Source organism: Falco rusticolus, chromosome 8 (assembly GCF_015220075.1).
Source record: "Falco rusticolus isolate bFalRus1 chromosome 8, bFalRus1.pri, whole genome shotgun sequence".
NCBI classification, from domain to species: Eukaryota; Metazoa; Chordata; class Aves; order Falconiformes; family Falconidae; genus Falco; species Falco rusticolus.
In genome coordinates, this window is record NC_051194.1 from 13530385 (window position 1) to 13541973 (window position 11589).

Genomic DNA, 11589 nt, shown 5'->3' on the forward strand with positions numbered 1-11589 from the left:
CTTAATTTAACTACCTGAGATCAAGTCTAGAAGCTCTGCGACCCTGAAAACCTCTGCATCCCAACGCCACAGCGGAGGTGAGGCTCACAGGCCTTGCGGAGCAGCTGCTGGGAGAGGTTCGGGAAGGCGGCTGGCACCTGTGCCTCAGGCTGTGCAGCCACATTCACCCCAGGCCCTCAGCCCCGCCAGAGCATGGTGTTGCTCACCGGCCGGCAGGCCCTTCCCCACCACCTTGCCCACTGCCCGCCGGGGCCAACGCAAGCTCTGTGCCCTGTTGTGCCACGGGCCACCCATAAAGCACCTCCTGATGATAAAAATTGCCCCTGATACCCCAGCTTCAGAAGGTCCCTGTCACTGGCAACACAAAGCCTTTCATTTCCAGGCGAGACCTGGTACACCCCAAGCACTGGGATGCTCCTCATGGAATTGCTTTCCTCTGTGCAGTTGTAGCTGTAAGAAAATACCTCAGTTACGTTTAAAATTGTAACTTCTCCATAAAAAGAAGGGCCCAAACCCTGGAATACAGTAGTATAAAAGCACTAAATCTGCGTCAGAAGGGTTTAACACTCCGGACAGCAGTGAGTAGGCTGAGACAAACACGGCTTCAGAAACGATCTAAGAAATTAGGTCAAACTTAGTTACCACCAGGGCATGCCAATCCCTTAAGCAACTTAAAAATGCATGTAAACTGCTTTATCAAAATACTTCCCTGACATCCTTACACGCAAGAAAGTTTCTTTCTACTATTCATACAGTTGATTTCCAAATCCAATTGAACTTGATTTTAAAATTCAAATCTATGGACATTAAAGGAGATCCCTTTACTTCTTAAATAACAAGTCACAGGTCCCCAAAGGAAAGAATTATCAAGCCCACAGGCAAATGTGCAGGGATGGCTGAGAGCTGGGACGACACAGCCCTAGGATGGTCACCAGTGGGAAGAATGTGGAATTGCTTCTGCACAGGTCAATGTCAGGTACCTCAGAAGCAGATCTAAGGAAAGAAAAAATTAGACATGCATTTAACCTTGCAACATAACTTGGTTCAATAACCTTAGAAAATAGTACTTTTAGTAGGAAAATATCAGAGACATTTTCATCTGCATGTGAAAAAGATTACACTGAAGCTTGAAAATCCCTAATAATTTATGGCAATTCACAATATTCCAAAATCAATCCTTACATACCTTGGATGTTATCTACATTTTCGGAAGACTCTTTGAATTAATTACTCATTTTAAACATTTCACAGCCTCTGGAGAACTGCGCAGATTATTTTCCCCTGCATAACTATGGCAAGGAGATCACTTTGTTTCAGGGTTAATTGGGTAGTTTACAGAAAAATGGGAGAATGAGACAGAGGGACAAGCTTTTCTTTTCTTTAATAATACCGAAAGTTATCCATGCAAGTCATAGCCTTCAGTCAACTACAAACAATAAAATCAATCAGGATACAGTCAGAAATGGAATTCTGATTTTAAAAAGGTGCAGACTAACTGTTCTATCACTTATGTTTCCTCCATGATAAACAAAAAGTTTGAAATTGCATTTTCTCCCAGTGACAGCCAAGTAACTGTAGGCTATAATGTTTCTTTTATAAAAGTATAGAGCAAAATATTTTCAATACTGAAGAAGGAAAAAAAAATAAAGAAGCAGCTTACAAAATTTTTTTACAAGCTCAGCCTCAGTTCTGATGACCTTGCTCTAAGCACCTCACAGACTTTGAAATGGAGAACACAACTTAAAAGGAACAACAAATAAGTTGAGTCCTGCTGAGGTTCACAGTTTAAAAATACACATCTTTCAATACAAGATAAAACTTTGAAATTTACTTGGCTTTGTATTATATTGCCACTCATTCACTGTAATGTTAATATTTTCTAGCAGACAACTTCACTACTGTGCATTTATTTATGGATTTGATTTAGAGGCAGGCAAAATATGTTCAAGCCATAATTCAAACCAATCAGTTCTACTTCATCTCTCATTTTCAAACGCTAAGAAATTTTGCTCCTCTCCCTATCTCCCTAAGTACTAGCATAGTGTAGCAGCTGAAATCCCAGTGTTTCATCTTCTGTGAGCAGGCACCATATCCCTGAGTGCTGACCACTCTTGTGCTCTGTCTTCCATTGAGTTTGCACTGAGTCTTGATTCCATTTTGGTCTGAATTAAAATCCACTGTAGCTGTGTACCAAAGGAAGCAAGGCCAGCTGCTCATTGTACATCCTACATATAAAATAGTCAAAGATGGGACCAAAGGAATCAGAGTTACTGCTGTGAGAAAGCAGAGCAGGAACTAGCAATAATATATGGGGACGGAGACAGAAGTGCTGTGTCCTGAAGCTGGCAGGAAAGGAGGAAAGATACATAGTGCATAAGCCACCAAGGAAAATAAAATCGAATACTTAGAAGACAGGACAAATTGATGGGCTGACCACAACCACAACCTGAACAATGAGTCTACAAAGGAGTCAAGAAGCCTGAGAAACAGAGCCTATAAGTAGATAGGTAAAGAAAATGAAGCAAGAAAGCTGAAGTAAAGAAGATAGTAATCTATCATTGGAACAAATAGGACAAAACAAATGAGAAGAGCTTAAGCTTTGCAAGGGAGAGCAGAAAAGCCTTTGACTGTGAGAGGAAACTCTTTGGAGACAAATGGAGGCCAAGATCCCTGACATTTATGGTTCTGAAAGTTAGGACATGAAAAAGCCATCAGGCATGGTGCTCCTTCATTACATTTAGTACCAATGAGCACCAATCATAGTCAGCACCTCAAATTTGTAAGTCAAACATCTATTGAGTAAATTTAATGGGTTCCTTATATGCATTCCTTAATCTTCTAGGACAAAGTACATAAATTTTTATAGTTTTAGTGCCGGTTTTGTGTGTACAAGTAAATATGTGATTTTAGTAAACGTTTTGTTTCTGTCTTCAGCAATATAAATTACTAGAAATAAAGTGAAAAGCAATAACCTTGAACACATGCTTTTGAATTGCTGCATAGGATTGACCAATAAGCCTGATGTTTCCTACTGAAACTTAATGGAAGGTCTACAGAAAACTACAGAAATGGAAGCACTGTATTTAATTCCTTAATAAAATATCAATTTGAAACCTCAAGTGAAAAAGACACGTTCACAGTGGGGCAGATAAAACTCAATAATCTTACATATAACCATGTGAATGAGCTACAGTGATCTGCCATACGTTTCCTGTTTGCCCATATGATTATTGCTGTGGCAGTGGACCCTCAGAGATAAGCCTACAGCTGATGAAATTGCTTTGCCATGCGACTTACCTCGTAGATCACCCTCAGGAACACAGCTGGGTAACCTGGGATAGACCCTGCATTTTAAAATGCAGTCAAGAGTCAAGTTTCCTGTGTCTGGCCTGGCAGTCTTTGCCATTTTACTTGCTTTTGTGGTGCCATCTTACATTTGGTACCAGAGAGACAAGAGGCAATCCTCTTGCACTGACAGTATCACCTACCACAGGAGTAAATCGGATGGGTAAATAGCTTTTGCTCAAACTAAGTTCAGGGTGATTGTGAAACAGTATAAATGCAAGAAATCGTATAAAATCTGTTTCAGGTTAAATGGTTACTTGCAATCAGTCCTTCAAAAACAGATCATATTAATTTTTCTCACTTATTGAGTGATCTTTTGTCTTTTAAAACTTCAAAACCATTTGAAGTGTATCAAAGACTGTTTCATCCTAATCTATGTTAATCTTGTGGTCCACATATATGATGAGGGCATTAGAAACAAAACTATTTGCAAGTATCAATATCAGTCTGGTTTGAGAGAACTATGAAAAGTGAACAGCTGAAAATTACACTGTGCAAAAGGGAGCCAGGCAGCAATTGTATTGCCACGGACTTCTGAGATTTCAGAATATTCCCACTGTATATTACACCAAACTAAACCACTCTCAGAGCTTTTCATGACAAAGGAAAGAGCGAAGAGGAGGGAAAAAGACCAGAACTGCATCTGTGCCTACTATCTGAATGTTCACTTCGGCTGTAGGGAACCTACATTGTTGTTTTCAGTCTTGTCGACTGAAAGCAGGAACTTTGAAAACAGTTTTCCTTTCACAGGAACTACAATGGCTGTGGGTATGGAAATCCTTTGTTTTGCTCAGAATCAGTCCCTAGGCTAATCAAAACTTACCTTCAGGAAGGGAAAAGGGATTTTTGCAAAAAAAAAAAAATAAATGGTGTATTCCAGTAGAAAGTTTCAGGTTTTTATAAACTTAAGTTTCTTAATGAAAAGATATATCATCAGAAAATTCCTGCTCACCTCTAGGAAAAAAAAATCTTTCTTCATTCTTTTGTTTCAGTTGCAAACTTTGTCACTGTAATTAAATGATTTGTTTCACAAGATAAAGCTCCTCTAGAAACTAGTATTGTATTTGCATTTCTATTAATTATTCTGATTGCATGTTATCTTGAAAACACAGTGCTTAGATTACATTTACTTTTTTTTTACTGTTTATTTTGAAGGCATAAGATTTTCTTTGTGCAGATATCTATGGAACTTTTAATAAGTAATTCAAATGTTTGGTTATTAAATGAAACCCATTGATTCTTAATTCAATTTAGAATTCAGCATTTGCTCATTTCTCTGATTCAGTGTTCAGAATCAATTTGCTCTATCCTGATACAATTATTTTAGGGCTTATCCTGAAAAAGAAAAGTTTTTGCAGCTGTTTCTTTGGAGTACATATAAATCAAAATTTCTACAAATGTAACGTATAGTTTAATGTTTGCCACCTTCTGACCACGAATTTTAAAGTTTTCAGGATCAACACAGGCAATCCAGGTAGCAAGGTATGATGTGACATTTGACTTACCTTACCACCCGTCTCAAGCTGGAATAGAAACACATGTAAAACCACAGACAAGTGAATACAATTATATACACATCTCTTAACATCTCGAGTCACTAACCTAGCAAGAATCAATTACACCAGAAGCATTGACTGGAGCTTTAATGAGAGTAACTATCATGGTTTCAAGTGGTAAAGACTCAGTGATATTCACTCCATCTTTCTACTGCCGAGGGTGTCCTCTCCCTGCAAAGGGAGGAAGACAGAGCATGTGCCCACCCCTCAGCCTTCAAATTTAAACCCACATTTACCTGCAACTTTAATTGAAGGTCCAGAATTTGGCTAGAAATAGTTAAAACATTGTTGAATTTTACTGAATCTGTTAAGACACCACTCACCTCTGATATAATGGGCAATAACAAAGAACATAAGAACTTTTGTTGTTGTTGTTTTATGTACTTTTCTGTGCTCATGAAAGATGAATACTTGACTCTTTTAAGAAAGAAGCTAAATTTTTAATTTTATATAATTCTATGAGCAGGGGTAAAAGTATACGCAATATCTGTCTTGCACATTGTATTTCACAAAGCAGTATTTACATCAAACTGAGCAGGGAACAATAGCCACTGTTGCAGCTCTCTAGAAGGAGAGCCAAACAACAGTTAGTTACCCTGCTCAGAAGAATGGAAGACATATTACCATCAATGAGAGAACTCAGCAATGTGATGGTAAATGAAGAAAATTGGGTAGGGTTGTTAGCTCTGTGCATTGGAATAACTGCAGAAATATAAGGAGGACACAATTTCATTATCCCGTTGTTCAGATAAGTATATTGTCTCCTGGGCTAGTTCTTAATGTTTTCTTCATTTTATTTAGTATTTTAGAGCTTAGATCTCCCATGTCAGTCACTGAAAAACAAGTTCTAGAGAATAGATTGAGGGCTTCACTTGAGGTGTCTGAATCTGGTGACTTGCCTTGCTCTAAACTCTTCTAAACTTAGAAGTTTTACTCCATGTTTCCTTCTCCCACTGAAATGTGTCAGGTTTTGAAGCACTCAAGAATTCATCATTTCCTGGCCTTCTGAGGACATAGCCTCTCATTGCTAGGATAGGTGAAATCAAGACTTATCAGCCAGGATGATATGTAAACAGATTTATTTCCTTGACCCCTTGATGATATTTACACAAATGTATTTGTTTTGCAAAGAAAGGCTTGGAGAAGCTTGCATACAAATATTTGCTACTATTTGCTCCTGCTGTTTTAAACACTAGGTAGCTCTGCTTTTAGTAGTTATTTCTTGAACTGCTACCAAGTAAATAATATGGCAGTGCAGATTCCTCTAGTACTGTTAAGAAACCTTTTTTCCTGGCTCCATATTTAGTTACATTTCAAAGAACAACTGGGAAAGCCTGTGCAGTAGTACCATGGCAGTGGTGTCTCATAATATGCAAGTTTTTCTTTCATTGGCTCATAACAGGGAAAAGATCTAAAAATCTCTTCCTTAAGTAAAACCAAGTCAGCTGAAGTAACCAATTTTTGTAACTAAAAGTCCACACACACATCCATTTCCACATAGTTTACTTTTTAAAAAGTGGTATTTATAAAATTTTCTTTAGAAAATTCAGCCTAATGGAAAATTGAGGCACATAGGAAGAGAGGAGGAGACATCCTCCCTTCAATTCTGGCAAAGCAAATTGAAACTTCTTGGCATCATCATTTACTATTTCCTGAGTAAAATAAAGCAAGTATGATTCTTTTTTTCTTTTTAAGTTTACCAGAATTATGAAAAACTTTAAATGTTTCTGAAGAAAATTACTCACACTGATTGAAATCTTCATGAGGTGAGATTGCCTAGATGTAACAGCAGAGATAATGTTATTGAGTAACTTTTTACAGTTATTCTTTTAGAATGTAAGCACAATTTCAAATTTTCAAACTATTGTCTGATGTTGATATATGAAGACTGCTATATTCTCTTTCTAAACTTATTTCTTTGGCCATTCAGACATTTGCAAGTCAATTTCCACTTTAACAAAAACTAATTTTGTTTGGTTGATTTTCAGGTATTGCCTTTTTTGAAAATACTCAGTTGTTTGCTAAATAATATATGTGGCAGAGTTTTCTCTCCACTACTCTAATAAAGATTAGAGGGAAATAGAGCTTCTGTGATTAAATTTGCTTGTAAGAGGATAATATATTGTAAAACAGCAGCAATAATGGTCTGTTACAATTAAAAGACAAGAATTAAATGACCACTTCATGACACAACTTTTCATAAGCCATGAAAACAGACCCCATTAAGAAGTATAAACTTTTTTTTTTTTTTTAAAGAAAGGCATACAGCTGCATATGCCGAAAGTTTCACATGGTTTTGAAGTCTATATATAAAAGCAGCTATGAAAATGGACTTTCACGCCGAGTCCTACATAAACTTCAAGGTATGTGCTATCATGTATTAAGATAATTTCTATTAATACCTATTATCAGGTATAAATTTAATGTCAATAATCAGTTAAGCCTTATGTTAATATTTGAACTCAATCCCTGTGCCTTGACACACTCTTTATTAAAAACCAACCCCAAATCATATTCAAATCACTTTAGCCTAACTTAGAAATAATAAGAGTAGATAAGACATCAGTGGCTGTAAATTGGTGTAATCTGTCTGCAGGATGTGAGATCACACTATCACAGATTTGAAGATGTGGCTTTTGCTTATTTTTCTTTAGGAATGATGTGTGGTATACCTATTTATTATAAATAGCACATAGCTCTTGGGTTTTCTGCTCGGCAGAAGCTGTCTAGAATTCCAGAATTAAGTCAGAGAAAGCTATTTGTGAGACATCAAAAGGAGCAAGCCAATAACAAAGATAAAGCTTTCACATTGGAAAAGGACCTTTTTGTACATGCATGTGCAATTAATTACAAGTTCTGTTATGGCCAGCATGGCTGACAAAGTTTTCTCTTCTTAAAGCTAAAACATCCCAAGAGTGTAAAATTTTTGAATCTTTGGTAATCAGGTAGCAATGAGAGAGAGCAGGAGGGTAGTGAGGAGTTCACAAGGCTGAGAGAAGTTTTCCTGACTTCTGTTTTGTGTGCGAGAATGCACTCTACTAGTATCCTCACCGACTTCCCTCCTTTCATATCGTCTTCTTTGTAGAGCACAAAAAATATTATGTTTGTTTTGAAAAGGGTTTGAATCTTTTTGATCAGGTATAGTCACAGGCTCTTAAAAGAAAAGATTCATAATTTATGAATTTAATTGGTCATGCTGTGTTTAACGTGGTCTGGATATAGACAAGTTCTATACTGTATTTAAATGCAGGGCTACTCAACTTCAGAAAATAAAATATGTGTATATATTACCTACCAGGATTTATAAATTATCTACCAGGTTAATTGCTTTTTGCAACAATACTAAGTTATTGGTGTAATGAAATAACTCATTGTAAAATAAATCTCTCAATTCAATGTCAATCATAAATAGGATAATTGTTACTATACATTATATTAATAATACATTAATCAATGTAAATAAACTGGGCCTATATTTCCCTCTCTCTAAATCTATTTTTCCCTTTAGGTTTAAATAATGTGTTGTTTTTCTCTACAGTACCTCCTAACTTCTTCGTGTTCTCTTATCTTTCCCTTTATTGTCAGTTTAAGTGAGATCTTAGTGCTCTACAGATTCTCCTGAGTCTCCAGGTGAGCATTATGATAACTGCCAAAAGTTATTTCTGAGGTTTTAGTAGAAGCAATAATATCAGCAGCAAATCAAAGATAATCCAGGAAATTCTTCTCAATGATCTGTTCTCCCTTGAAGATTTTGTACAAAAGGTGAAATAATGGTTAGGACAGTGTCTTCCTGTCTAATATATCACTTTAACTTGCTATCTTAACTTCTTTTGTCAAGTTTAAAAGTTGTTAGGCTAGTCAGATAGATCCAGCTGAATTCAGTTTTGTTTAATTTAAGGTTTATCTTGTCTTTCATAAAAAGAATCTCAAAGTGCTTTAGAGCTGAAGATAAGAAATGGGTATTAAATTTGGTACAATTACCCTCCTAGAAATAGAAAGACAGATGATTTTTTTGAAATTTGACTAGCATCTGAAGAATGGGAGGAGTAATTGGGCACAGAGGGAAACAGAAAAGACAGAGATTTGAGAAAAATCTTTCCAAAGCTGTATGTGTGAATTTATGTGCTAATACCTGTGCATTCTCCTTTTGGAAACACACAGCTTCCAACCATACTAACAATTCATAATTAACCTTTCATATTGGTACTGAAAATTAAGTAACACAAAATACTGGGTAAGAAAATTGCATTGATGTGACCACTTACACACTTGTTCAATCTAATGAACATTTTTGGAATATTTTTTTTCAAGAGTTCAGAAGACAGTGCAGGAGGAGCAGGCTGAGTAGCAATATTTCCTTCAAGATTCTGCCTTTTGCAGAACTGACTTCCAGAATTCACAATCTTACTGTTATCTTATTCATGCAACAAAATTGTGAAATTCTGTTCTTTGAATTTTTGTCAGGAACGAAACTCAGTAAGATAAAAAGAAAGAAAAAACAAGAACAAATCAACAGATGTGGAAGAAAAATAGTATTTTTTTATTTTTTTTTAGTTTTCAAAGATAAATGCTATAAATAACATACAAAAATGAAAATATCTACTGGGAAAAAAGTCTATGGAAGTAAAGAAATTTTGCAAATTGATGTGAACATGGAAAATAAAAAATAAAGAGATAGGATTCTGAAATTGTATGTACAGAATCAAAGATTAGTCTCAGTATTCTAAGAAAGATCAGAAAACCTGAGAGGAGGGATTTAGAATTTCTAGAATGGCTATTGCAATCAGATTTTGTAAAGGATATGATCGTGCACAGCTGCATGACAGTCTCTAAAACATAATTCATTCTTCTTGTGGAATTCATATCTGAGAAATTACTTCAGAACCTTGTTATATATTCTTAAAACTTTGAAGTGTTTTGTAGTACTAGAAGTTATTAATACTTCCTTTCTTACAGTTCAGTATCCAGGAATAAGACAAACCTGAGTAAGAGCCCCAGTATTTGGCCATTTATTTTTCAGGAGATTAATTCTTTGGAAAGACAACTCTGAATCAAAGTCCCAGCTATATGCTTCTCTAAGACTTCATTTATATAAAAGTTCAGTTATTAACTTGAATTTTACCACTGGACATACTTGTAATTGTTTCTAAATCCCAGATTTAGTTTTGGAAATTAGTTGAAATCCTGATCAGATTTCTTCTTTGTTTCACCTTAAAAATAAAAAGAAATAGAAGAAGAGGTAACACAGAAACATATCTGGCTTGCATGTTAATACCTTAAGGACACCGTTGTCTTTCTTTTCTACATCTTTACCAGATGTAGCTTAACTGGTGTCTGAATTTACGTTACTTACAATAACTTTAAAATCTGAGTTCTGTTAAACAGAAGTAAAGCCCAAATCTGAACCAATGAAAATTCATAATCTCTGAGTCAGCACTGAATACCTCAAAAACAGAGTATGTGCTTTTTCTGAGAGGGAAGGGTGTTATCCATACAAGGTGAAAGAAATGGGAGTCTATGAAGAAAGTGTTTTATTATTTGAAGATGTAATGCAAACAGTTATCCCAAGGAATTGCATTTATTGCTCTATTTATTGTCATTGCTTTATTTAATGAAATGCATCCTAACCAAATACGTTTCCAATAGCTCTATCGCTTTTTCCTGTTTTAAGATATGAATAATAAGTGCAATAATCATAAATGTTTGTTCTGAAAGATCCTGTATCTCCATTTTTGCGAGGAAAACTAAGTAACATAGGTATGAAATGTAATGCATACAGTTCAGAGTTAGAATAAAGGATGAAATGTAGGCAAATGTCCTAGAAAATATATTAAATGTAAATCAAAGTTAACTAATGTACCCATTAATCCTTAGATAGATTGTGAACCAGATAGAAGATCACTTGGTAGAAAATTGCCAGTAAAAATACTGATATAAAATTTCCATGCCAAATGGCTAAGTCTTAAGTTAAACTTATAATTTAAACTTCAGGAATAAGCTTTCTGAGAAATTATGCACTAAAGCAGTTGCGGTTGCCAGAAGGTATCTGTATTATTGCTTGGATCCTCAAGATAAAAGCTCCATTCATAAATTATGGCTTGAACAATTCTTGAATGAATGTATTTTGAAGTGGATTAATTTGTCACAAAGAAAACATGTGGAATTAACAAGGTAATACCATTTAAAGAACATGATTTAACACTACTTGAAAGCAGAGCCATCCCTCATACACACAGAAGGGCATTTTTACATTATAGATTCCATTTTGGGTGTAATGAAATCAAGAGCAGATCAGGGAGTGAAAGAAGAAAAAGAGCTGTGATTCTTACTGCTCTTTGGATTTAGAAACATTATTTTAAAATTAAGCTGTAACTTTCTATAAAAGAACAATTGAGTCAAGACAGTGGAACAAAGATTTTGCTAGAAAAGCGTGTCAAAATCCTCTTGAATAGCCAAGTGGTTCTAACTGTTAAAAGAACAGTAACTGGGAAACGGTGTTGCTTGAAGTGAGGTGTAAGTAAACGTGGTGACAAGCCTTTACCTTTAGTGCATGGCTAAAAAAGATCTATGATTGCCTTCTAACCTTACAATAAATGTGGCTCAATTAAACTACGAGAAACATAATAGAAAGGTTTTTTCTTCATCTTCCTTCCTGCTTTCACAGATCAGTAAAAGTTTATTTTTCTTT